Here is a 6,000-nt window from a genome sequence, read left to right on the forward strand (position 1 = left end):
CCTGGCTGCAATAGGGTCATAGATCCAGACATGGCCCCTGGCTGTAGCCCGGGCCTGGACACCAGTATGGTCCCAGGTGGCAGTCTAGTCCACTTAAATCTTCATGGTCCTGGCTGTAGCACATCCCTCAGTCACCAACATGGCTGTGACACACCAACTGGAGTGACCCAGAGCTCAAGCATCATGTGACCTTTGGTAGTGACACAGGCCATGGACATTAACAGAGACCGTGGCTGGGGTAGGTACTCAGCATCAGCCCAGGTCCAGATGTTACCATGACCCTGGGTGGCAGTGCAGGCCACTCAGATCAGTATCACCTCAGCTGCAGGGTGACCCTTAGACACCAACATTGCTCCAGGTGGGTGGGCACCCACCTGATCTTTGATAGCAGCAGGTACCTTGGCAACCAACATAGGCTCTGGCTGTGGTAGGGCCATGGGCCCAGACACAGCTCTCAGAAGCAGCCCTGACATCGCCATGGCCCTGGATGGGAAACAGGCCTCCCACATCAGCCAGTTCCTCGCCTCCTTTAGTTTGGAGCCTAGAGGTGCTAGGAGGACCCTTCAACTTGACGTTTTTATCATACAAGTATTTCATGTAATTGGTTAGTGTTTCCCCAAGATATTTTACATTATTTGAGGCTACTGTGAAAGGTATTATTTTCCTGATTCATTTTTCAGTGCATTTGTCATTTGTATATAAGAGGGCTACTGATTTTTATGAGTTAATTTTATGTTCAGTTACTTTGCTGAAGTATTTATCAGCTGTAGGAGTTCCCCGGTAGAATTTTCAGGGTCACTTATGTATATTATCATATCATCTACAAGTCAAGGTAATTTGATTTCTTCCCTTCCTGTTTGTATCCTCTTGATCTCCTGCAGTTGTTATTGCTCTAGATAAGACTTCAAGCACTATATTGAATAGATATGGAGAGAGTGAACAGCCTAGTCTTGTTCCTGATTTTAGTGAAATTGCTTTGATTTTCTCTCCATTTAATTTGATGTTAGCTGTGGGCTTGCTGTAGACTGCCTTTGTTATGTTGAGGTATGTTGCTTGTATCCCTAATCTCTCTAGAACTGTTATCATGAAGGGGGTACTGGATTTTTCAAAGATCTTTTATGCATCTAATGAAATGATCATGTTGGTTTTGTCTTTCAGTTTGTTTATATGATGGATTGCATTTATCAATTTACATATGTTTAACAAATTCTCTATCTCTGGACTAATGTATTTTGGTACTAGAATGTACTCTGCAGGCCATCAAAAGAGAAACAAAAACACCAACCCAGGTACACATTTAATCTACAAGGGTGTCCTCCTTTTCAAGACATGTTAAGGCAATGGAGGCACAAATTTGTGGCAGTAAACAACCAACATCTGCTTTGATTAAGGTCCATACCCAGTGCTGCTTGACTGACTAAGAAGCTGAGACTAGTTAGCCCAGGAAACTAAGGTAAAACTAAATATTACTGTTAAACAAAACAAAACAGAAACATTGCAATAAAATGACTCATAACAACATTCTCCTATACTCAGATGAGTGCATTGCTCATTCGTCATCAGGGAAGCTTCCTCCTACAGGACTTGAACATAGCTTCCTCCTGTGGTAGATTGGAAGAAATACAGAGACCCAAGCCAGACAATATGCAGGGAGTGAGAGACCTTGAAACACTTAGCCCTAAACAGAATGTCTCCATCAAGTTCCTTCCCTCAAGGCTCAGGCGATCTGAGAAGAGGAGGAAAGCGTATAAGAGCCAGAGGGGATGAGGACCAAGAAAACATGCCTTCTAAATACAACAGCATCAAAGCACGTATGAAGTCATAAAGACTGAGGCAGCATGCACAAGGTCTGCATGATTTGTATGGTGGGTCCTAGAGTTTAATGGAGAAGTGAACTCATGCACCCATTTCTAATCCAGGATCTGTCTCCAAGTGATAACCACTTACATGAAAATATGGTGTTCTCCAAGGCGATCTCACTGGGGAAACAAACTATTCTTAAGGGCAGGCTGCAAGCCCAGTAGTAGGTAGATGGCCAGCGGAAAGTGAGCTCAGAGGAATCTTTAGTGGTTCCTTGTCTTATAATGTTGTGGCGGATTTTTTTTTATTTTTTAAAATTTAATGTATTTTTTACTCTCTCTCTCTCTCACACACTGGCCCTTATATATAATGGCTTCTGGTTTTGTGTTTTAATGGGATTTCTGAGTTTGTGAAGTTGTGGGTCTCTGCATCTGTATCTGCTTCTTGTGCCTTTCTTGGGCTTTTTCTTCTGTTTTTATTATTAATTGTTATTATTACTATTCCCTAGATGCTTCTTTGTTTTCTAATGAGAGGCTGAAGTCAGTGGATCCAGATGGGAGGTGAGGTGAGAAGGGAGTGGGAGGAGTATAGAGAGGGGAAACTGTAATTAGGATATATTGTATGAAAAAAATCCATTTTCAATAAAAATGAAAATTCCACTAAAATAAATTGTGCACCAGTTACCTGGAATGATTAGTTATCCTACTGTACTTAGTGAGTTATCTGTTCACCAGGCATATATCATAGTTGATTAAGATACTCAGAATCTCTACAGTTTACCAGTGACCAAGATTACAGTTGAGATATTTGTTTCTCTGTAGTGACTTTGCACTTGGTCACAAGCTGATCAGCCAGGTTTAACACTTTTCCTTCTGGTTGTAGAAATCCTGTCCATCTTCCTAGCTCTGAACCAGCAAGGACTTGTCTGGGCTCTCTGATAATCACTTCCCATGGGCATTTGGCTCTCCTGCTGTCCACCTGAACACCTGTCTCTGCGTCTAGTGTCAAGAGTAAAGCCAGAAACTGTTTTCATCATGTTTCTGTTTTTCTTTCTTACTTGGAAAGCTCTCTTGGTTAGAGTTACCTTTTATGTTCCACTTCATTTCCCTGGTGGCCCATATTTGGTACTTGATGGCATGAGCATTTGTGTCTTGATAAATGGGCAAGTACCCATCTTCTCCAGGAAGAGGTGACATGTATTGGCTGCAACCAGTTACACATGCTCCAGGATTCTGGATGATGTTTGTGGCTTGCCACCACAGTCACTGTACCTGCATATTTTCAAAGGTTGCCACTGGCGACGCTTGAAATGTTGCAGGAGCAGATGGGAAAGAAATAAAAGTCAAGTCCTACAGGCATTTGATAAAAATTTGAGAATCTTTCTTAAAAGTACTATTATCGATTTTGTTGATAGAGAAATGGTGAGATTCATTTTATATTATTCTCAATTTTGGGAGCTTTGATAATAGTAGAAATATTGGGCTACAGAGGAAAGAGACAGAATGTCTTCTGTTAGGAAGACATCATGATAGTAACAAATAGATTATATGTTAGAGATATAATATAGGTTACAATCATTTTACTGAATACCTTTGATGCACTTAGATGTTAGGTACATAGGTTACATGGATATTTCTGTGTTTTACAGATAATGAAATCTAGGTTCATGGAGGTTAATTGACTGGTCAGAAGACATCCATGAATATTGGAACTTGTACTCAAGACCACTTAACTCCAAAATCTTACAATACAGTAATAGTAATAACAATAATTGCTATGCCTTGAATTTAGTTTGTAGCTGCTGGAACATGTGTTAAAAGTTAGCCCTTGAGGTAAAGTATTTTATATTCTTCATGGATACATAAGTACACATCTTTGGCAAGTGGTTGGTAATCTGGTAGTTTTATCAAAGGAAAAGAACTGAAAGGCTTGTGATGGGGGAATGCATAGAGAACTGGGAATGAATATGGAGTGTAAATGATTTCTAATGATAAGTAATACTAACCCGAAAGTCAGGATTTACCATGGAAGGAAATGACAGGTAGATTGGAATGATTGGTCCATTAGCAGTACCCAGCCTCAGTGTTAGTCATCTTGAACTGGAATGGAAGTCCCATAATGATAAAGGCTACAAGTGGAATCAGTACCATAACACTTATTAATTTTTCCATGAACATATATGTAAAAGTAGATCATTCCAGAACTTCAGCATAGGTGATGACAGTCATGAAGAGCCACTGTTCAGATATCCTTTTAAGAGACAAATTGCTAATTATTTGTGACTTTAATTAGCTGAGAGTATCTAGCTGTAGTGCCTTCTAGGTCATAATAACTCATACTGATGTGTTTTGACACAAACTAGAGTCACCTAGGAAGAGGGAATCTCAGTTAAGGAACTGTCTAGATCAGATTAGCCTGTGGGCATGTCAGTAGGGCATCTCTTGACTAATGACTCATGTGGAAAAGCTCAGTCCATTACAGGTAGCGCCGCTCCTGCAGAGGTGATCCTGGGGGTGTGTAAGAAAGCAAGGGTAGCAAGCCAGTAAGCAGCACTTCTCCACAGTCTCCACTTCAGTTCCTGCCTCCAGATATTTGCCTGGAATTCCTGCCTTGGCTTATTTAATGATAGACTCTAAATGAATTAAACACTTCCCTCTTTAAGTTGTTTTTGGTCACAGTGTTTCCATTAGCAACAGAGAAGCAAAGTAGGACACATGGCCTTGCTGTTTTACCAGGAGCCATGGCCACTGAGCCTGGTGAGGACAGCAGAGCCTGACCCCTCAGCCCAGTGCAGTAGTCTCTCCCCAGGAGTCTGATCCCTCAGCCCAGTGCAGTAGTCTGTCCCCAGGAGTCTCTGAGTACAGTTAGCAGGCTGTGTGAGACTTTCTGCCTGCAGCTTTTCCTACATAGCGCTTCTCCTTTTTTGTGCTTTTCATGTTTCAGAACTGTATCATAATCTGTTTGTTTTTTCTGTCTTTTTCTTTCCAGAAAACATCTAGTGAGTCTTTTCCTTGCCTCTCCTAGGAATCTTCCCAGAAGATCCAATAGCTCCAGTGTCTTTCACTATTGTGATACAGGTCTTAATATTTCAAAATACATATTATTTGAATACTTACATTCCTGTTACTTGCCTGTTTGTACTCGTTTTCATTACAGAATAATTTTATACCATAAATCAGAAATGTCCTTGAAAACATGTAAAACATTCACAAAACAGACTTGAATATATCACTAACAGGGACTTTGTAGAGTAATTCTATAAAGCAAACAATATCTCTAAATGAAAAGTATGATGTTGATTATTACATAAATTGCAACCAGTAAAACGTATCTCCAATCTATTATGTATATAGACACTTCAGACAGATGTGTCAAGTGGCTAAAATACCCAGAGATTACAGAGAACATCATGGAAATTTTACATGTAATTGTAAAGTGGTTTGAACATTTCACAGAGCTTTGGATATTTAATCCTAGCACTTGGGAGGCAGATTTCGAGACCAGCCTGGTCTACAAGAGCTAGTTCCAAAGCTACAGAGAAACCCTGTCTTGAAAAACCAAAAAAAAAAAAAAAAAGGAAATTATTTTGATGTAGTTTAGAAAGAAATGCAGTAATGACAGCTGATATTTGGAAGGTGACCCACCAGATTTACACATCTGATGGAGGTTATGTAGCTACAAAAGCTCCAATGGGAGCAGAAGCCAGGAGCAAATCCAGTCTCAGAAGCCAATCCAGTCCCGGGACACTGGTGGATCAGAATTGAGCCAGTGACCTGACTCAGAGTCAAAGATCTTTACCAGAACCAGAGTGGGACTGAACCAGCTACCTAAGACAGAGAGTGAACAAGCTCCAACAGGAGCAAATCCAATCCTGGAAGCCAACCCAGTCCTGGGACACTAGTGGATTAGGTGTGAGGGAGTGACTAGATCCAGAGTCCATGTTCTCTACTGGAACAGGTACAGGGGAGTAACTGTTGAGCGAGTAAGCTAGAGCCAGAGACTGTTGAGGGTCTGGATGTGAATCTGGGACCTTCAAGGGAGTAGACCTAAGCCAGGACTCTGGTGGGTCTGGGTGTGAGTCTAGGACCTCCCAGGAACTAGGCCTGAGCCAGGACCTCTGCTAGCCTGGGCATGAGTGAACCTGGGACCTCCACGGGAATAGGCAGGAACCAGAGATCTAAGTGGGGCCAGGCACGAGTC

Source organism: Arvicola amphibius, chromosome 3, assembly GCF_903992535.2.
Source record: "Arvicola amphibius chromosome 3, mArvAmp1.2, whole genome shotgun sequence".
Taxonomy (NCBI): Eukaryota; Metazoa; Chordata; class Mammalia; order Rodentia; family Cricetidae; genus Arvicola; species Arvicola amphibius.